Raw genomic sequence first — 23294 nt, forward strand, 5'->3', positions numbered from 1 at the left:
GTAGAGCATTCTTTCCATACAAAAAAGAAAAAATTAGAGGGGCCATAGGACATTTTTGAAGGCAGCTGATATGTTTATTACCTTGGTTGTGGTGATGGTTTCATTAGTGTATGCATATCTCCAAACTCATATATTAAATATGTCCAGTTTTTTATATTATGCATCAGTAAATCTTTGTAAAACAAAGATTGGCCAAATGGGTAAAAATAAATAATTTATGGACATCCAGTATTACTTTTGTGGTAAACTTTAGGTCTAGTAACCTCTTAATATAAGGACCAGTGATTTTCAAAATGAATTTATTGAATACAAAACCATGTATTGGAAATTCTACCTCCATATCTATCATCTATCTATCTATCTATCTTTCTATTTTCTTCTCTATTTATTTTTATCTATTTATATAAATAAAAGGATCTCTGCATTTTGAAAAAAAATTATCACAGGTTTAGGGAACTGAACATTGTTCAGAAAGATTGAACCATATTGCGATGTGTGGCTTCATCCCTATTTCTCACTCTGTGTCATTTGCAGACCACAGTCTGTTCATTTTCAGGATTTATTATTTACTTGATGTGCCATCCCTGTTGACAGATTTAAGCTCTTTTTTCTACCTGTTATTTTTTTTTCTTTTACGTGTCATCATCTGACAAACTCCTGATCAGTCATCAGAAATGAGTTCTAATGTAGGATTCAGAAGGAATCTTTCCCGTGTTACATCTAGATATTATCTCTCCTTTCTTTGCCTACATATTGTTGTTTTACATAAATATTATAGCTTTTTATCTTTTTATATCTTATGAATATGAGCCCCTCAATGACTGAAATGACAATAACTTCTTTATTTTCCTTTTTATAAATGACAACAGAAATATATACATACATACACGTACACAAATGAGCTATATGATACTTCAGAATGATGGTAAAAACTGTACTGTACATTATATTCTTTATATGTAGCATATTGCTCTGCCCATAGTGCCTTTACTCTGTCATTTTCCTATTCCTGTAGTTCTCAGATAAGTGTACATATTTGGATTGTCTGCAGACCTTTTAAAATATGGATATTTCTGGTCTTTGACATGAAGGGTTAGAGTGTGCATTTGAACCAGAGCCTTAAATTATTGTGGTGCAGGCAGTCCATAGATAGCACTTTGAGAAGCACATGCAGACTACACTAAACATTTTAATACATGTGGGACTCCATTGAAGCACAAGATAAAGTGGACCATACATGTTAAACCAAGATAGTGTCAGATAAATTTAGACTACATTTTTAATGAAGTTTTTGTGGAAATGCTCTTGCACCACTAGATGTCATTGTTAATGTCTCATTCATTTTGTGAAAAATGATATGTGAAGTTTTCCTTCCCTTGTATTTAGACTTCAGATCCGTGAAAGGGGATAATTAATTCTATAATTTGGGACAAAGCAGACAATATCTTTTCGTATACATACATACTTTCTTTTACTCTTTTATTTTCCCAGTAAGCCTCAGATTGCTTTGTTCCTGGTTATGTCAATAAAGGGCGAGTGAGCTTTAATACCTCTGAAACCAAGTATGCCAAGGTAGGGAACAGTGACTAGAGCCGATGCCGTCTACCTCTGTGACATATCAAGTGAAAGGCTTTCTGCCTCTCTATCGATCTACACATTTAGACGGCTTTGACAAGCATGCTATTTTAGCAAGAAACAATACAAAGAGCAGAAAAAACAATCTTCATTGTATTTAAGCCTCAGGCTTCTCTGGGCTTCAGCCTGAGGGAATTGCATTCTTCTTCATAGGATGCAATTGTTGTCTAAGCTGAAATTTCCAATAGACTGAGAATTATTTTCAATTACATTGAGTTAGACATGACCTCAAGGTAGAATTTTATATTAAGTAGATAGCTGATGGTTGTTATTACAAGAAAAAGACACACAAGTTGTAGGAATAGCAAACAAAATAAGTTGAATAAAGAACTGAACTGTTATTGAATGTTCAGAATAAGAGGGTATTCCATAGGCCACTGTCACTTTGGTCCCCTTTGCAATAATCAGTATTGATCTTAAAAAAAAGAAGATTCTGAGGGTTTCATGGGGAAAAAAAGTGTGTTAGGTGTTTATATATAAGTTTTGATTCTCAGTTTTGATTGGCATTCTTTTCAATTTTTGTTATAGAACCATTTTCAAAACTTTTAAAGCATGAATTATTTAAAAACTGCTTTCAAAACTGATACCTAAACTAAAGGCTTATATACTCTGCCAAATAATAAAGCTATTCCTTTCCTGAAGTTTTTTTTCATTCTTGAATTCATTTATTTTTCAAATATTTATTATTCCATAGATATTTTTAGGACATCAGAAGTATGTGAAATATTATAATTAGTTTTTGCTACTAACATATACCACATAATATTAATTTCTCTCTGTAAATTCACTGAAGAATCATTACAATGTCTTATGTCATAAGAAAGAAATTTAGAAAACATTTTAATCAGTAATAAAATGTCTAACTAGGGAAAAGATAGTGAGTCTTCTCCAGATGTACAAGTCTAACTAAATCAAATATTCAGACAATTTAATTTTATAATAACTAAGATTTAGTTGGCAAATAACCACTCTCTATATCCATTATCCTTTCTAGTTATTCAAGGAAATGTCTTACTATTTATGTCAAAAAGTACTGCTTTCAAAAAAGCTAATAATTTCTTTTGTTTGGTTATCAATCCATTAAAAACAATATAATTGTTTTCTAAACGAGCAGATTTGTTACACAGATAAATACTCAGAAACATCTTTTGCTATGAAGTTTTAATATAACACATTTTCTTCCATTTTATATGTAGAATCCAAATTAATAGTCTGTTTTATAAAAAAAATCCTTTTGAATGTATTCAATTAAGCTTATACTTCCAAGAAATATATGGGTAATGCATTTTAACATCTACTGCTCATACATCTTTTTTCAAAATATAATTCAGCAATCTACTTAATTTAGGTATGTTAACATTTTTATATTTGGGGAGAAGAGTAACACATTTCATCATCATGAATTAATCATTCTTAAAAGTTCACATCTATGTAATTTTCCCAAGCACATTTGGAAAAAAAAAATCTGTATATTAGGTAAGAAGTGCTATGTTATATTTTTATGTTTTCTCATGATTCACTGCTTCCATTGATTGTACAGGGTTGGACAATTGAAAGGAGTCACAGAAAATCACAGGTTTATGCTTATATAAACCTTTAATAAATGTAAATGATAAAGCACAAGAGGAGAAAATATAAGCAGTCATGAAGATGCCTGAATATTTGTAGGCATAGAAGCCAGGATCTTTTTTTTTTTTTTTTTTAAGATTTGTTTATTTCTTTCAGAGAGGAAGAGAGTGAGAGAGCAAGCAGGGTGGAGGGGGGGCAGAGGGAGAGAAAGGGAGAAAATGTTGGAGCAGACTTCCCTCTGAGTGTGGAGCCTGAGACAGGGCTCTGTCCTGGGATCCTGAGGTCATGACCTGAACTGAAATGAAGAGCCGGCCACTTAACTCACTGAGCCACCCTGGCACTCCAACCAGTATTTTGTCTTAGTCACATAGTATACACTCCATCTTTGGTTTATGAATCATCAAGATACTCGCAACATATCTGTTTCAGTCATGAGTTTACTAAGGCATATTTTATACCTCATTGGTCAAGACTCTATAAAGCTCAGCTCTTTAAGAAGATTGAAATGTACAAACCATCCATTGAAACTCTAGGGGAGTTTCAAACTTTTGATAGTGTGTTACAAATCCGAATTAGCTCACCTTATCCTTATTTTGGCCAGGGGTCAGTACCAGCCGTCGAAGCAGACCCAGAGATTAGCATAGGCTATCCTAGTCCCAGTGGTAAAATGATTCTTACACAGTACTTAAACAGGGCAAGTCATTTAAGATCTCTGTGGCTCAATGTCCTCAGTATTTATATTTTAATATCTTGATGATAAGGTATTAATAATATTATTAAGATATTAATGTTAAAAAAAAGTCAAGTTTGCAAGCCTGTAGTTAAGAGAGTAAGCTTCTTTTGGCAGCTAGCAATTTCTGCTTATATTTTTTCACAACCTCAGAAACCTAAAATGACCTTCTCTTTGAGTTAGATAAAATCAGAAGTGTCCTTCCTTAACCTCTAAGCTGAGCTTTTTCAAATATACCTATGCAGAGTCAGAAAAAGTATAAAAACCTTCTTTAAAGCAACCATTTCAGCTTTATTAATATCCATTTTCTTGTGTTGAAGACGCAAATAGACTCTTTCCTTCTCATATGCCATATCCATTTCTTGTCATTAAATGCCTAGAGGCTGAGTAATGTAGGTGTTGCATATATTTCTAAATAATATGAAATGGAGACTTGGGTAAAAAATAAGTTGATCTTCTCAAAATATGTTGCTTTCTTTTTTATCTTTCTTGACAGCCTACAAAGTATCTTGCTCTTATTGTCGCAAGGTTAGCCAGTCATTATAATTTTTTTTCTGTATAAACTAAATATTTTTCCTCAACTGTCTAAATATATAAATTAGATTTCAGCTTAGCAATTGCTAAAACTTAAGCTTAAGTCACTATTGACTTTAAATTAAGCTGCCAAAAACTTTTCTAAAAAACAAAGAAAATTCTGTGATAGAGAATATATGTAAAAGTGGTATGATAGAGAGTATATATATGAATTCTTGTGATAGTTCCTTAAGTTTGATTGAAATATCCTAAAATAAATATTAAAACATTTACAAATGAAAATGTATGTTCTCCTAATAATATTAGGTTGGCTTTAATTTATACTCATGTAGAGTGAATCAAGATAAGAAATTAGATAGGAACAAAGTGATTATAACAAAAACAGCTGATAAAAAGATTTGATTACAAAGGTTCTGTGTATTAAATTTATACAAATACACCCATAATCTTTCATCATATTTTGTTCAATCTTATCTTAAAATTCCATTGTCTTTCTTTTTTGAATCATAGTTCTGTCATCCAGAAAGTATGAGTGGCAACACAAAGCATATATACCCACATAGTCCAAGACATAAGTGTATTTGTAGATTAAAATTATATGGCTTTTGTTTCTGTCAGGGCTTTTTTATTAACAATGATGATAATTTAACATGTTTTTAAAATAAAATCACCAAAGAATATCAAGGAAATTAAAACAGCTAAAATATAAACAGTTGAAATGTATAAACTTAATGACTACAAACTAGAGAATTTTTAGTAAGTAATTGAGATCATCATATTCATGGTGGTCTTTATTACCCTTTATTACCATAATAATAAATGCTAGTGTGTCGACTCTTTAAGGAAGAAAGTTATATTTATTGTAATGTTATGTGCAAAAAAATCATATTAGTGTAAAACTGGAACACTCTAGGTCTTGAACAAATAAATGTGGGAAATTAGGGTACTGTATCCCAATCCAGTAAAGGAAAGACATAAATCCCAAGGCCCAAAGTGGGCTTTCAGGAACTAAGTATTGCTAGATTACCTGAAGTATGCTGGTTAAAAGAAAAATAGAATGAAATAATATTAATTGGGAAAGAAAGCCACATGCCAAATCATGCAAAGTCTTCCAGATTATAATAAGGGCTCAGAATGTTTTACAGTTGTGGGTAAAGAGAGTTGTGTCAGGAAAATAACAAATTCTAGATCACCTTTTTAGGAGATACTTTTGAACTGCTGGCCAGAGAATGGTTACTTGAAGAATAAATACAGATTTAAGGAAAACAGGAAGGAGGTTATCATAATAGTCCAAACAAGATACAATGTGACTTGATGTTTGTTGTTTGCATTGCAGTTGCATATAAGTTAATAAATTTAATATGTATTTATAATATAGATATGAATGAAGTTCCCAATTTGTAGTAGAAAATGTGAAGAAGATAATGAAGGAAAACAGGAGAATGTAAAGGAGTAAACCTGTATAGTTGTAGTTGAAGAGGAAAAGATTCTACATACTCAGCATAATTATATTTATCTATTCCAAAAGTTAAAACCATAAAAACAATTTGAACTTACTGGATATCACTGTAACCTTATTGGGACTCCTTTAAAAATGTCAGTTTTTGGAATGACACTATTGAAGTTAAATTTACAACCTTACAGTCTACTTCCTTCTCCTGCTGAATTTCAGGATGTTTCATCTTCACTACCTCAATGGTATAAAAGTTATCCTCTTTTTCTGATCACAGAATAATTTTTGGAGTAGGTCTTAGATTGTCCCTAAATTTGATGTATTAAGAAATCACAGTGTGTTGTTCGCAGAATCTGGCTTATTATACTATTCTTATTCCAATTGCAAAGTCTTGTAACTAAATTTTGAGGTTTTTTGTTTTTTTTTTTTCTTTCTCTCTGTGCAGTAGAGTTGAGGAAAATGAGTCAGTATAGCATGAGTGGGAGTTCATTATCAACATGGGGATATGTACAAGAATTGAGTAAAATGAGGACTGAAAAGCCCATTATATTATTAATATAAATGTAAACAGTGAGCTTAAGAAGAACCGATTAGCAGAGAGATAAAAATGAAAAGGATAATAGAATGTGTGATGAGAAGATAGGCATGATATGCATAAGCATATTTTTTGGATTTTGTCTACAAAGAGGCTGTAAGAAACAATGCATTGGGTAATATAAGAAGAGGGAACAAAAGAGAATATTTTGAAGTGTGTTATAAATGACTCAACAGTTAAATGGTTTGATCAGGTAAATCATGTATGCCAGAGTCTCTGAATTCTTTAAATGCAGGAATTCATTTCTGAATATCTTTTGTCAAGATGAAGGCCTAGTTGAGGACAGGCACACAGATAATTTTGAATAACTGAGTACATTAATTACCAAGTGTTCCTAAGCCAAATTTCTTACCTTAAAATATTGCCTTGTTTTGGTTATTAATTTTAGAAAATGGCCACTTCCATTTATTAAACTTCATATCAGAAAATCAATATCTTATCATCTATTTACTCTGCTGAACTTAGCAATGTTTTAACCACTCGTACATTAAACATTTTATTCTATGTAATTGGATGATAACTTGGATGTTTCTAGTATTACTTAGGGGAGTATTAGATTCGTTTAGATTTAACAGTTGTATTTTTCAAAATCACATAGTGTCAGTAATTCTCAAATATCAAAATCCAAATGCTAAAACATTGAGGGACAGCTTAGATTGCTGGAGTCTCCTCTCACATTGAGAGAACTATTACTGCTATTACTTAATTCTGTTCAATGGTAAGTGAATTGTGTCTGGGCCTTAGTACTTCTGATAAAGAAAAGCACAGGGCAAGCAAGATTTAGTTTAAGCTTCTGGAAAAGGAATTCAGACATAATGAGAACTTTGAAGATAAAATGTTTTAAAGAATTTTAATTAAGAAGAGTTTCCCATTTACAGATCAATAAATAATAAAATGAGTGCAAAAGCATTAAAATTATACCAAAGTAATCTTGATATCTAGCTTGTTTATTAAAGATAATATAAAGTACATGATTTTAAACTATACTAAACACAGAAGAAAAAAAAGATGTAATTAAATTAGTAGGAACATCAGCATATTGATTTTTTTCTATGGAGCACATTTTTTTTTTTCTAAAGATCTTATTTATTTATTTGACAAAGAAAGAGTAGAAGCAGACAAAGTAGCAGAGGGAGAAGGCCAAGCAGGCTCTGGGTAGGCAGGAAACCTGATGCAGGGCTTGATCCCAGGATGCTCAGATCATGACCAGAGCCAATAGCAGCTTAACCAACTGAGCCACCTAACACCGAGAGCACATTTATTTTTTAAGATATTTTTAAATTCCAGTATAATTAACATACAGTGTTACATTATTTTCCCATGTACCATATAATGATTCAGTGCTAATCACTGTAAATTTACTCTTAATGCCTTTCACTTTTTTTACCCATCCCCCTACCTACCTTCCTTCTGGAAACCACCAATTTGTTCTATATATTTAAGAGTATTTTTTTTAATTCTTTTTTTGTTGCTCATTTGTTTTGTTTGTTAAGTTTCATAAGAGTGAAATCATGTGGTATTGTTTTTCCTATGACTTATTTCACAAAGCATTATAACCTCTTGATATTTCCATATTATTGCTAATGGCAAGATTTTGTTCCTTTTTATGGCTGAATAATATTCCATTATATATCTATACCAGGTGTTCTTTATCCATTCATCAGTCAGTGGACACTTGGATTGCTTCCATATTTTGGCTATTGTCAATAATGCTACAATAAACATATGGGTGCATATATCTTTTCAAATTAGTGTTTTCATATCCTTTGGGTAGATACCTTGTAGTAGAAATACTGGATCATATGGTAATTCTATTTTTAATCTTTTGAGGAAGCTCTATACTCTTTTCTACATAGCTTTACCAATTTGCATTCCCTCAAAAAGTGCACAAGGGTAATTTTTTCTCCATGTTCTTGCCAACATTTGTTGTTCCTTGTGCTTTTGATTTTAGCCATTCTGACAGGTGTGAGGTGATATTGTGGTTTTGATTTACATTTCCCTGATGATGAGTGATGTTGAGCATCTTTTCATTTGTCTCTTCACTGTCTGGATGCCTTCTTTGGAGAAATGTTTGTGTCTTCTGCCTATTTTTTTTAATTCAATTATTTGTTTTTTTGGTGTTGAGTTGTATAAGTTCTTTATATTTTTTGGATAACAACCCTTTATTGGATATGTCATTCACAAATAACTTCTCACATTCATTAGATTATCTTTTAGTTTGTTTATTATTTTCTTTGTTATGTAGAAGCTTTTTATTTTGACTTAGTCTGAATAGTTTATGTTTGTTTTTGATTCTGTTGCCTCCAGAGACATATCTAGAAAAGTGTTGCTATAACTGATGTCAGAGAAATTACTGTCTGTGCTCTCTCCTAGAATTTTTATGGTTCCAGGTCTCACATTTAGGTCTTTAATTCATTTTGAGTTTATTTTTTCTATATGACATCAGAAGTTTCATTCATTTGCATGTAGTTATTGAGTTTTCCCAACACTATTTGTTGAAGAGACTGTATTTTTACCATTGCATATTCTTGCCTCTTTTGTTGAAGATTAATTGAGCACATAATCATGGCTTTATTTTGGGGCTCTCTGTTCTGTTCTGTTGATCATGTTTTTGTTTTTGTACCAATACTGTTTTGATTACCACAGCTTTGTAGTATAACTTGAAATTTGGGATTGTAATACCTCCAGTTTCACTTTTCTTTTTCAAGATTGCTTTGGATATATGAGGTCTTTTATGGTTCCATACAAATTTAGAATTGGTTGTTCTAGTTATGTGAAAAGTGTTATATTAATAGTGATTGCTTTAAGTCTGTAGATTGCTTTAGGTAGTATAGACACATTAATAGTAATTGTTCTCCCAATCTATGTACTGGAATATCTTTTCATTTGTTTGCATCATCTTCAATTTCTTTCATGAGTGTTTTATAGTTTTCAAAGTACAGGTCTCTCACTACTTTGGTTAAGTTCTTCATAAGTATCTTATTATTTTTGGTGGAACTGTAAATGGAATTGTTTTCTTAATTTCTCTTTCTGCTACTTCATTACCGGTGTTTAGATTTACAACAAATTTTTGTATGTTGATTTTATATCCTGTGACATTACTGGATCCATTTTTCAGTTCTAGCATTTTTTTGGTGGTATCCTTGAGATTTCTATATATAGTACCATGTCATCTGCAAATACTCAAAGTTTTACTCTTCCTTATCAATTTACATGTTTTTATTTCTTTTTCTTGTCTAATGGCTGTGGTTGGACTTCCAGTACTATGTTGAATTAAAGTGGTAAGAGAGCACATCCTTCTGTTGTTCCTGAACTTAGGGGAAAAAATATCACTTTTTATTTTTAGATTTTATTTATTCATTCGACAGAAAGAGAGAGATCACAGTAGGCAGAGTCAGGAGGTGGGGGGAGCAGGCTCCCCACTGTGCAAAGAGCCCAGTGTGGGGCTTGATCCCAGGCAGAGGCTTTAACCCACTGAGCCACCCAAGTGTCCCAAAGATATCACTTTTTCACCATTGAGTATGATGTTTCTTGTGAGTTTTTCACATATGAACTTTATTATGTTGAGATATTTTCCCTCAAACCACTTTGTTGAGGTTTTTATCATAAATGTGCTTTCTCAGGTGCTTTTTCTTAATCTATCAAAATGACCATATGGCTTTAATCTTTTCTCTTATTGATGTGATGTGTCATGTTTGTTGATTTTGTGACTATTGAACCAGCTTTGCATCTCAGAAATAAATCCTATTTGATCCTGATGAATAACTTTTTTAAATGTATTGGTGGATTTGGTTTGTTTATATTATGTTGAGGATATTTTCATCTAAGTTCATCAGATGTATAAAACTGTAGGGGTGTTTTGTTTTTCTTTTGTTTTTTGTAGTGTCTTTATCTGGTTTTGGTATCAGGGTAATCCTGGTCTCATAGAATAGTTTGGAAGCTTTCCTTCCTTTTCTACTTTTTGGAATAGTTTAAGACAAATAGGTATTAACTATTTTTTTAAATGTTAGGTATTTTTCACCTATAAAGCTTTCTAATCCTTTTGTTTGTTGGGATTTCTTTCTTTTTCTGACTCAATTTCATTGCCAGTAGTTGGTGTGTTCAAATCTTTTATTTCTTTCTGACTCAGTTTGGAAGGTTATGTTTCTAGGAATATATCTATTTCTTCTAGGTTGTCCAGGTTGTTGGCATATAATTTTTCATAATGTCATCTTACAATTTTTTTTATCTCTGTGATCTCCTTTGTTACTTCTCCTCTTTCATTTCTGATTTTGTTTATTTGAATTCTTTTTCTCTCTCTTGTTCTTATTGTTGTTATTGTTATTTTGAGTCTGGCTTATTTTTGTTGATCTTTACAAAGAACCAGGTCCTGGTTTTATTGATCTTTTCTAGTTTTTTTTTTTTTTTTTTTAGTTTCTATTTTGTTGATTTCTACACTAATCTTTATTATTTCCTTCCTTCTCCTGGTTCCAGGTTTCGTTTGTTCTCTTCTAGCTCCTTTAGAAATAAAGTTAGGCTGTTTATTTGAGATTCTTCTTGGTTCTTCTGGTAAGCTTATATTGCTATAACCTTTTCTCTTAATACAGCTTTTGCTACATCCAAAATGTGGAACATTAATTTTTAGAAAATTAGTTTGTAAATAAAATACCCATGTTGGGATAGAAAATAATAAATGAGAAATAAAAAGAAAAGCACATGTAATGGTTTTACTTAAATATTGTGTCTGAATGTCAAATACTAGAGAAATAGAACTAAGATTTTAAGATTTTTATTTATTTATTTGACACAGAGAGATCACAAGTAGGCAGAGAGGCAGTCAGAGAGAGAGAGGAGGAAGCTGGCTCCATGCTTGAGCAGAGAGCCTGATGCAGGGCTCAATCCAAGGACCCTGAGATCATGACCTGAGCCAAAGGCAGAGGCTTTAACCCACAAAGCCACCCAGGTGCCCCAGAACTAAGATTTTAGAAATGACTAAGTAATGATGGATTTTCTCTAAACTCTATTCCTAGCAAGTGTCTGGCTTCTTGTTGAATATAACCAGACCCACTGTGTGAGTGACTGTATGCTCCACTGTCTCTTCCTTGGAACTTGCCCATTTTCTGGGGCTGATTCTTTAGGTTTTCTCTTTATTTTGAGAGTTTCTCTGGCTCCTCCAGTTCTACTTTTTCATAATAAATCCAGAATCATTATCAGTAATTTCCAGAAACTGCATATGTAAATAAAATCCCCTAAGCTCTTTCTTACCTCCTCATTTTGTAGTACAGGCATTTTATTTAAATTTATTTTTTAATTTTGTATTGTGTTTTGTTAGTCAACATAAAATATATCATTAGTTTTTGATACAGTGTTACAAGATTCACTGTTTATGTACAACATGAAGTGATCCATGCCATACATGCCCTCCTTAATATCCACCACCAGGCTTACCCATCCCCCCCACCCCCTCCCCTCTAAAACCATCAGTTTGGGGCACATGGATGACTCAGTCATTAAGCATCTGCCTTTGGCTCAGGTCATGATCCCAGGGTCCTGAGATCGAGCCCCACATTGGGCTCCCAGCTCAGCAGGGAGCTTGCTTCTCCCTCTGCCTACTGCTCCACCTCCTTGTGCTTTGTCTCTCTCTCTGTTAAATAAATGAATAAAATACTTTAATGCATACATACATACATAAAACTCTCAGTTTTTTTCTCAGAATCCACAGTCTGTCATGGTTCATCTCCCCCTCTGATTTCCCCCAATTTATTTTTCCTTTCCTTCTCCTAATGTCTTCCATGTTATTCCATATGTTCCATAAGTAAGTGAAACCGTATAATAATTTATTTTCTCTGCTTGACTTATTTCACTCAGCATAATCTCCTCCAGTCCCAACCATGTTGGTGCAAAAGTTGGGTATTCATCCTTACTGATGGCTGAGTAATATTCCATTGTACATATGGACCACATCTTTATCCATTTGTGTGTTGAAGGGCGTCTCAGCAATTTTGACAGTTTGGCTATTGTGGACATTGTTGCTCTGAACATTGGGGTACATATGGCCCTTCTTTTCACTACATCTGTATCTTTGGGGTAAATACCTAGTAGTGCAATGGCCAGGTCATAGGGTAGGTAGCTTTATTTTTAATTTTTTGAGGCATCTCCACACTGTTTTCCGAAGTGGCTGCACCAACTTGCATTCCCACCAACAGTATAAGAGGATTCCCCTTCCTCCACATCCTCTTCAAGGATGTTGTTTGTTGTTTCCTGTTGTTGTTTCCTGCCTTGTTAATCTTTGCAGTTCTAAGTGGTATAAGGTGTTATCTTATTGTGGTTTTGATTTGAACTTCTCTGATGGCTAATGATGATGAACATTTTTTCATGTGTCTGTTAGCCATTTGTATGTCTTCATTAGAGAAGTGTCTGCTCATGTCTTCTGCCCATTTTTGACATGATCACCTGTTTTTTTGGGTGTCGAGTTTGAGAAGTTCTTTATAGATCTTGGATATCAGCCCTTTGCCTGTAGTGTCATTTGTGAATTTCTTCTTTCATTCCGTGGGTTGTTTCTTTGTTTTGTTGATTGTTTCCTTTGCTGTGCAGAAGCTTTTTATCTTGATGAGGTCCCAAAAGTTCATTTTCGCTTTTGTTTCCCTTGCCTTTGAAGACATGTCTTGGAAGAAGTTGCTGTGGCTGATGTTGAAGAGGTTATTGCCTATGTTCTCCTCTAGGATTTTGATGGATTCCTATCCCCCACTGAGGTATTTAAAGCATTCTGAGTTTGTCTTTGTGTATGGTGTAAGAGAATGTCGGTTTCATTCTTCTTACACATAGCCGTCCAATTTTCCCAGAACCATTTGTTAAAGAGACTGTCTTTTTTCCACTGTATATTTTTTCCTGCTTTGTTGAAGATTATTTGACCATAGAGTTGAGGGTCCATATCTGGGCTCTCTACTCTGTTCCATCGGTCTGTGTGTCTGTTTTTGTTCTGGTACCATGATGTCTTGGTGACCATAGCTTTGTAATAAAGCTTGAAATCAGCCAACATGATGCCTCCAGCTTTGCTTTTCTTTTTCAACATACGCAATTTGGGGTCTTATCTGGTTCCATACAAATTTTAGGATTCTTTGTTCCAGCACTTTGTAAAATGCCAATGGTATTTTGATTGGGGTGGCATTGAATGTATAGATTGCTCTGGGCAGCATAGACATTTTAACAATGTTTATTCTTCCAATCCATGAGCATGGAATGTTTTTCCCTTTTTTTCTGTCTTCTTCAATTTCTTTCACAAGTGTTCTGCAGCTCCTCAAGTTTAGATCCTTCACCTCTTTGGTTAGGTTTATTCCAAGGCATCTTATGGTTTTTTGTGCTATTGTAAATGGAATCGGTTCTCTAATTGCCTTTTCAACAGTTTCATTGTTACTGTATAAGAAAGCAACCGATTTATGTGCATTGATTTTTTTATCATGCCACATTACTGAATTGCTGTATGAGTTCTAGCAATTTGGGGGTGGAATCTTTTGTGTCATGTCATCTACAAAAAGAGAGAGTTTGACTTCTTTGCCAATTTGAATACCTTTTATTTCTCTGTGTTTTCTGCTGTTGCTAGGACTTCTAGTACTATGTTGAACAACAGTGGCAAGAGTGCGCATCCTTGTCATGTTCCTGATCTCAATGGGAAGACTCTCAGCTTCTCCCCAATGAGAATGATATTCGTTGTGGGTTTTTCATATATGGATTTATGAAGTTGAGAAGTCTGCTCTCTGTCCCTATACTTTGAAGAGTTTTAATCAGGAAAGGATCCTATATTTTGTCAAATACTTTTTTTGCATCGATTGAGAGGACCATGTGGTTCTTTTCTTCTCTTATTGATTTGTTCTATCACATTGTCTGGCAAATGTTGAACCATCATTGCATCCCAGGGATAAATCCCCCCTGGTCATGTTGGATAATCTTTTTAGTATACTGTTGGATCCTATTATCTAGGATCTTGTTGAGAATCTTGGCATCCATAATCACCAGGGATATTGGTCTGAAATTCTCCTCTTTGATGAAGTCTTTGTCTGATTTGGTGATCAAAATAATGCTGGCTTCATAGAAATAGTCTGAAAGTTTTCCTTCTTTTTCCATTTTTTGAAACAATTTCAGGAGAATAGGTATTATTTATTCTTTAAATGTTTGGTAGAATTCCTCAGGGAATCCATCAGCTGCTGGACTCTTGTTTTTTGGGAGGTTTTTTTTTTTTTTTTTTTTTCCACATGATAAGATTATTTTTATTTTTTTTTCCAATTTATTTATTTTCAGAAAAACAGTATTATTTTTAATACTTTTTAAATAAAATTTAATAATTTTTATACTGATATAAAAACAGTATATCACCACACCCAGTGCTCCATGCAAGCCGTGCCCTCTATAATACCCACCACCTGGCACCCCAACCTCCCACCCCCCCCGCCACTTCAAACCCCTCAGATTGTTTTTCAGAGTCCATAGTCTCTCATGGTTCATCTCCCCTTCCAATTTACCCAAAAGCACATACCCTCCCCAATGTCCATAACCCTACTCCCCTTCTCCCAACCCCCCTCCCCCCAGCAACCCACAGTTTGTTTCGTGAGATTAAGAGTCACTTATGGTTTGTCTCCCTCCCTATCCCATCTTGTTTCACGGATTCTTCTCCTACTCACTTAAGCTCCCATGTTGCATCACCACTCCCTCATATCAGGGAGATCATATGATAGTTGTCTTTCTCCGCTTGACTTATTTCGCTAAGCATGATACGCTCTAGTTCCATCCATGTTGTCGCAAATGGCAAGATTTCGTTTCTTTTGATGGCTGCATAGTATTCCATTGTGTATATATACCACCTCTTCTTTATCCATTCATCTGTTGATGGACATCTAGGTTCCTTCCATAGTTTGGCTATTGTGGACATTGCTGCTATAAACATTCGGGTGCACGTGCCCCTTTGGAACACTATGTTTGTATCTTTAGGGTAAATTCCCAGTAGTGCAATTGCTGGGTCATAGGGCAGTTCTATTTTCAACATTTTGAGGAACCTCCATACTGTTTTCCAGAGTGCTTGCACCAGCTTGCATTCCCACCAACAGTGTAGGAGGGTTCCCCTTTCTCCGCATCCTCGCCAGCATCTGTCATTTCGTGACTTGTTGATTTTAGCCATTCTGACTGGTGTGAGGTGAAATCTCATTGTGGTTTTGATTTGTATTTCCCTGATGCCGAGTGATATGGAGCACTTTTTCATGTGTCTGTTGTCCATCTGGATGTCTTCTTTGCAGAAACGTCTGTTCATGTCCTCTGCCGATTTCTTTTTTTTTTTTTTTTTTTTTTTTTTATTTATTTATTTGACAGACAGATCACAAGTAGGCAGAGAGGCAGGCAGAGAGAGAGAGGGAGGAGGAAGCAGGCTCCCCACTGAGCAGAGAGCCGGATGTGGGACTCGATCCCGGGACCCCAAGATCATGACCTGAGCGGAAGGCAGCGGCCTAACCCACTGAGCCACCCAGGTGCCCCTGCCCATTTCTTGATTGGATTATTTGTTCTTTGGGTGTTGAGTTTGTTAAGTTCTTTATAGATTTTGGACACTAGTCCTTTATCTGATATGTCGTTTGCAAATATCTTCTCCCATTCTGTCAGTTGTCTTTTGATTTTGTTAACTGTTTCCTTTGCTGTGCAAAAGCTTTTGATTTTGATGAAATCCCAAAAGTTCGTTTTTGCCCTTGCTTCCCTTGCCTTTGGCGATGTTCCTAGGAAGATGTTGCTGCAGCTGAGGTCGAAGAGGTTGCTGCCTGTATTCTCCTCAAGGATTTTGATGGATTCCTTTTTCACATTGAGGTCCTTAATCCATTTTGAATCTATTTTTGTGTGTGGTGTAAGGAAATGGTCCAATTTCATTTTTCTGCATGTGGCTGTCCAATTTTCCCAACACCATTTATTGAAGAGGCTGTCTTTTTTCCATTGGACATTCTTTCCTGCTTTGTCGAAGATTAGTTGACCATAGAGTTGAGGGTCTATTTCTGGGCTCTCTATTCTGTTCCATTGGTCTATGTGTCTGTTTTTATGCCAGTACCATGCTGTCTTGGTGATGACAGCTTTGTAATAAAGCTTGAAGTCCGGAATTGTGATGCCACCAACTTTGGCTTTGTTTTTCAATATCCCTGTGGCTATTCGAGGTCTTTTCTGGTTCCATATAAATTTTAAAATTATTTGTTCCATTTCTTTGAAAAAGATGGATGGTACTTTGATAGGAATTGCATTAAATGTGTAGATTGCTTTAGGTAGCATAGACATTTTCACAATATTTATTCTTCCAATCCAGGAGCATGGAACATTTTTCCATTTCTTTGTGTCTTCCTCAATTTCTTTCATGAGTACTTTATAGTTTTCTGAGTATAGATTCTTAGCCTCTTTGGTTAGGTTTATTCCTAAGTATCTTATGGTTTTGGGTGCAATTGTAAATGGGATTGACTCCTTAATTTCTCTTTCTTCTGTCTTGTTGTTGGTGTAGAGAAATGCAACTGATTTCTGTGCATTGATCTTATATCCTGACACTTTACTGAATTCCTGTATAAGTTCTAGCAGTTTTGGAGTGGAGTCTTTTGGGTTTTCCACATAGAGTATCATATCATCTGCGAAGAGTGATAATTTGACTTCTTCTTTGCCGATTTGGATGCCTTTAATTTCCTTTTGTTGTCTGATTGCTGATGCTAGGATCTAGTACTATGTTGAATAGCAGTGGTGATAATGGACATCCCTGCCGTGTTCCTGACCTTAGTGGAAAAGCTTTCAGTTTTTCTCCATTGAGAATGATATTTGTGGTGGGTTTTTCATAGATGGCTTTGATAATATTGAGGTATGTGCCCTCTATCCCTACACTTTGAAGGGTTTTGATCAGGAAGGGATGCTGTACTTTGTCAAATGCTTTTTCAGCATCTATTGAGAGTATCATATGGTTCTTGTTCTTTCTTTTATTGATGTGTTGTATCACATTGACTGATTTGCGGATGTTGAACCAACCTTGCAGCCCTGGGATAAATTCCACTTGGTCGTGGTGAATAATCTTTTTAATGTACTGTTGAATCCTATTGGCTAGTATTTTGGTAAGAATGTTTGCATCTGTGTTCATCAAGGATATTGGTCTATAGCTCTCTTTTTTGATGGGATCCTTGTCTGGTTTTGGGATCAAGGTGATGCTGGCCTCATAAAATGAGTTTGGGAGTTTTCCTTCCATTTCTATTTTTCGGAACAGTTTCAGGAGAATAGGAATTAGTTCTTCTTTAAATGTTTGGTAGAATTCCCCCGGGAAGCCATCTGGCCCTGGGCTTTTGTTTGTTTGGAGATTTTTAATGACTGTTTCAATCTCCTTACTGGTTATGGGTCTGTTCAGGCTTTCTATTTCTTCCTGGTTCAATTTTGGTAGTTTATATGTTTCTAGGAATGCATCCATTTCTTCCAGATTGTCAAATTTGTTGGTGTAGAGTTGCTCATAGTATGTTCTTATAATAGTTTGTATTTCTTTGGTGTTAGTTGTGATCTCTCCTCTTTCGTTCATGATTTTATTTATTTGCGTCCTTTCTCTTTTCTTTTTGATAAGTCTGGCCAAGGGTTTATCAATTTTATTAATTCTTTCAAAGAATCAGTTCCTAGTTTGGTTGATTTGTTCTATTGTTTTTTTGGTTTCTATTTCATTGATTTCTGCTCTGATCTTTATGATTTCTCTTCTCCTGCTGGGCTTAGGGTTTCTTTCTTGTTCTTTCTCCAGCTCCTTTAGGTGTAGGGTTAGGTTGTGTACCTGAGACCTTTCTTGTTTCTTGAGAAAAGCTTGTACCGCTATATATTTTCCTCTCAGGACTGGCTTTGTTGTGTCCCACAGATTTTGAACCGTTGTATTTTCATTATCATTTGTTTCCATGATTTTTTTCAATTCTTCTTTAATTTCCCGGTTGACCCATTCATTCTTTAGAAGGATGCTGTTTAGTCTCCATGTATTTGTGTTCTTTCCAAACTTCCTCTTGTGGTTGAGTTCTAGCTTCAGAGCATTGTGGTCTGAAAATATGCAGGGAATGATCCCAATCTTTTGATACTGGTTGAGTCCTGATTTAGGACCGAGGATGTGATCTATTCTGGAGAATGTTCCATGTGCACTAGAGAAGAATGTGTATTCTGTTGCTTTGGGATGAAATGTTCTGAATATATCTGTGATGTCCATCTGGTCCAGTGTATCATTTAAGGCCTTTATTTCCCTGTTGATCTTTTGCTTGGATGATCTGTCCATTTCAGTGAGGGGAGTGTTAAAGTCCCCTACTATTATTGTATTATTGTTGATGTGTTTCTTTGATTTTGTTATTAATTGGTTTATATAGTTTGCTGCGCCCACGTTGGGGGCATAGATATTTAAAATTGTTAGATCTTCTTGTTGGACAGACCCTTTGAGTATGATATAGTGTCCTTCCTCATCTCTTATTATAGTCTTTGGCTTAAAATCTAATTGATCTGATATAAGGATTGCCACTCCTGCTTTTTTCTCATGTCCATTAGCATGGTAAATTCTTTTCCACCCCCTCACTTTAAGTCTGGAGGTGTCTTCGGGTTTAAAATGAGTTTCTTGGAGGCAACATATACATGGGTTTTGTTTTTTTATCCATTCTGATACCCTGTGTCTTTTGATTGGGGCATTTAGCCCATTAACATTCAGGGTAACTATTGAGCGATATGATTTTAGTGCCATTGTATTGCCTGTAAGGTGACTGTTACTGTATATTGTCTCTGTTCCTTTCTGATCTACCACTTGTAGGCTCTCTCTTTGCTTAGAGGACCCCTTTCAGTATTTCCTGTAGAGCTGGTTTGGTGTTTGCAAATTCTTTCAGTTTTTGTTTGTCCTGGAAGCTTTTAATCTCTCCTTCTATTTTCAATGATAGCCTAGCTGGATATAGTATTCTTGGCTGCATGTTTTTCTCATTTAGTGCTCTGAAAATGTCATGCCAGCTCTTTCTGGCCTGCCAGGTCTCTGTGGATAAGTCAGCTGCCAATCTAATACTTTTACCATTGTATGTTACAGACTTCTTTTCCCGGGCTGCTTTCAGGATTTTCTCTTTGTCACTAAGGCTTGTAAATTTTACTATTAGGTGACGGGGTGTGGGCCTATTCTTATTGATTTTGAGGGGCGTTCTCTGAACCTCCTGAATTTTGATGCTCGTTCCCTTTGCCATATTGGGGAAATTCTCCCCAATAATTCTCTCCAGTATACCTTCTGCTCCCCTCTCTCTTTCTTCTTCTTCTGGAATCCCAATTATTCTAATGTTGTTTTGTCTTATGGTGTCACTATCTCTCGAATTCTCCCCTCATGGTCCAGTAGCTGTTTGTCCCTCTTTTGCTCAGCTTCTTTATTCTCTGTCATTTGGTCTTCTATATCGCTAATTCTTTCTTCTGCCTCATTTATCCTAGCAGTGAGAGCCTCCATTTTTGATTGAACGTCATTAATAGCTTTTTTGATTTCAATTTGGTTAGATTTTAGTTCTTTTATTTCTCCAGAAAGGGCTTTTATATCTCTGGAGAGGGTTTCTCTAATATCTTCCATGCCTTTTTCAAGCCCGGCTATAACCTTGAGAATTGTCATTTTGAATTCTAGATCTGACATATTACCAATGTCTGTATTGATTAGGTCCCTAGCCTTCGGTACTGCCTCTTGTTCTTTTTTTTGTTGTGAATTTTTCCGCCTTGTCATTTTGTCCAGCTAAGAGTATATGAAGGAGCAAGTAAAATACTAAAAGGGTGGCAACAATCCCAGGAAAATATGCTTTAACCAAATCAGAAGAGATCCCAAATCGTGAGGGGGGATTTCTCCCCCCTCACGATTGGGTGAGGGATCTCCTCTGATTGGGATCTCCTTTGATTGGGACCTCCCAATCTCTTCTGATTGGGATCTCTTCTGATTTGGGGATAAAAAGAGGTTCAAAAAGAAAGAAAGAAAAAAAAGAAAAAATGAATTAAAAAAAAGAGATTGAATTAAAAATTCAATCAAGAATTTAAAAAAGAATTAAGAAAAAAAAAGATTGAAGAGATTAGGATCTCTTCTGATTTGGGGATAAAAAGCGGTTCAAAAAAGAAAGAAAGAAAAAAAAGAAAAAAAAGGAATTAAAAAAAAAGAAAATGAATAAACAAAAGTATAAAAAAGAAAAATATATATATTAGATAATCTAGTTAAAAAACGTTAAAAAAGAAAAGGGTAAAAGTTATAAAAAATTTTAGCAGAAGAAGAGAAAAAAAATGAAAAAGAAAAAAATTAAATTAACTGCAAGACTAAAAAATCACAGGCAGAAAGCCATGAGTTCCGTGGTTTGTTTTCTCCTCCTCTGGAATTCTGCTGCTCTCTCCTTGGTATTGAAACTGCACTCCTTGGTAGGTGAACTTGGTCTTGCCTGGATTTCTTGTTGATCTTCTGGGGGAGGGGCCTGGTGTAGTGATTCTCAAGTGTCTTTGCCCCAGGTGGAATTACACCGCCCTTACCAGGGACCGTGCTGAGTGATCTGCTCGGCTTTGCTTTCAGGAGCTTTTGTTCCCTGAGCGCTTTCCGTAGAGTTCCGGAGGATGGGAATACAAATGGCGGCCTCCTGGTCTCCGGTCCAGAGGAGCCGAGAGCCCGGGGCCCCGCTCCCCAGTGCGCCCTCAGCGAACAGCTCCCAGTAACTCGCGTCTGCCCAACCTCCGGCCGCGCTCCGAGCTCACCGAGCCTGTGACCGGTTCAAGGCAACTCCGAGCTGCGAGCTTACTGTCGGCTCTGTCTCTGCAGCCGGCTTTCCCGTTCCAATATCTGCAAGCTCTGCGACACTCAGACACCCCCGATCCTTCTGTGACCCCACAGGACCTGAGGTCACGCCGACCCCGTGTGGGCTTCGCCCCGGTTTAGCCTTCGGAGTGATGTCCCTCAGCGGAACAGACTTTTAAAAGTCCTGATTTTGTGCTCCGTTGCTCCGCCGCTTGCCGGGAGCCGGCCCCTCCCCCCGGGGTCTATCTTCCCGTCGCTTTGGATTCACTTCTCCGCCAGTCCTACCTTTCAGAAAGTGGTTGTTTTTCTGTTTCTAGAATTTGCTGTTCTTCTTCTCTTCGATCTGCCGATGGATTTGCAGGTGTTTGCAATCTTTAGATAAGCTCTCTAGCTGATCTCCTGCTAGCTGAGGTAGTCTCAGCCTGCTACTTCTCCGCCATCTTGACTCCTCCCCCTTTGGGAGGTTTTTGACCATTGCTTCATTCTTGTTACTAGATATTGGTCTATTCAGGTTGTCAATTTCTTCCTGTTTCAGTCTTAGAAGTTTATAGGTTTCTAGGAATACACCCATTTCTTCTAGGTTGCTTAACTTTTTGGCATATAACTGTTGATATTAATTTCTGATGATTGTTTCTGTTTCCTTGGTGTTAGTCATAATCTCTCCCCTTTCATTCATAATTTTATTGATTTGGTTCCTCTCTGTTTTCTTTTGGATTACTTTGGCCAGTGGTTTATCGATCTTATTAATTCTTTCAAAGAACCATCTTCTAATTTTATTGATGTGTTCTACTGTATCTCTAGTTTCTAACTCATTGATCTCTGTTCTAATCTTAATTATTTCCCTTATTGTGCATGGGGTGGGCTTAACTTGTTGTTGATTCTGCAGTTCTTTTAGGTGTAAAAAGAGTTTGTGTATTCTGGGTTGTTCAATTTTTTTTAGTGAGCCTTGGATGACTATGTGTTTCCCACTTAGGACCGCCTTTGCTATACCTCATAGGTTTTGGACCAATGTGTCTTCATTCTCTTTGGTTTCCATGAATTGCTTAAGGTCTTCTTTGATTTTCTGGTTGATCCAAATATTCTTGAGCAGAATGGTCTTTAGCTTCCAAGTGTTTGAATTCCTTCCAAACTTTTTTTTTGTGATTGAGTTCCAGTTTCAAAGCACTGTGGTCTGAGAATATGCAAGGAATAGTCTCAATCTTTTGGTATAGGATGAGACAGTATAAGCACTTTGAATTATTTGCATATTCATTGTTTGCAAACCAGTTCCTTCGTACATTTTGTTCTTTCCATCTAGATTGTTTTCTTTCTTTGTCTCCCTTTTTACTACCTCAACTTTTCACTTAAGTATCTATTATTCTTACTTAAAGGAAACCTTAAGAACATCATCTTTTCTTGAAATCTCTTTCTGATGCCCCAGGCAAAATGCTGTATTCACTTTTAAAGTATTTGCTGTTTTTGTCTTTGTGTTCCCATAAAATGGATAAGTATAAATATTCTCAGCATTTATGTGATAGATTCAAAGTAGCCAAGAGTGTTTGGCATAGTAGGCACTCAGTAAATTATATCATCATCATCATTATTAAACATATATGCAGGTTTAAAAACCAATGGCTCGCATTTAAAAAGGTTTTTTGTTCTATATGAGCATTTTCCTAAAAAAACTCAATGGCCCATATCTGAAATCCCCTATATATTTTTCCTGTTTTCCCTAATTATTTTTTAATTCTATCTCCTTCCCACTGCCAATCACCATGTAAGAGAACTTTCAGCAGTATATGCAAAGACTTTCTAATCCATTGAGCTTCTCCAGAAGTATATTGTAGATTGATACAGCTAAGGCAATAAAATATGAAAAATTCTGGGCCATGACTTTACAGTAATATCTGGTCATTTCCATGTTGTGGAATGACTATGAGGCTTAAATTACTGGGAGACTTTACCCAAGGGGTAAAACCCTTATCAACAATTCAAGGATTCTAATGTGATTGTCAGGAGAAGATAATGAGCAATGGAAAAACACCCCTGG

Source organism: Neovison vison, chromosome 5 (assembly GCF_020171115.1).
Source record: "Neovison vison isolate M4711 chromosome 5, ASM_NN_V1, whole genome shotgun sequence".
Taxonomy (NCBI): Eukaryota; Metazoa; Chordata; class Mammalia; order Carnivora; family Mustelidae; genus Neogale; species Neogale vison.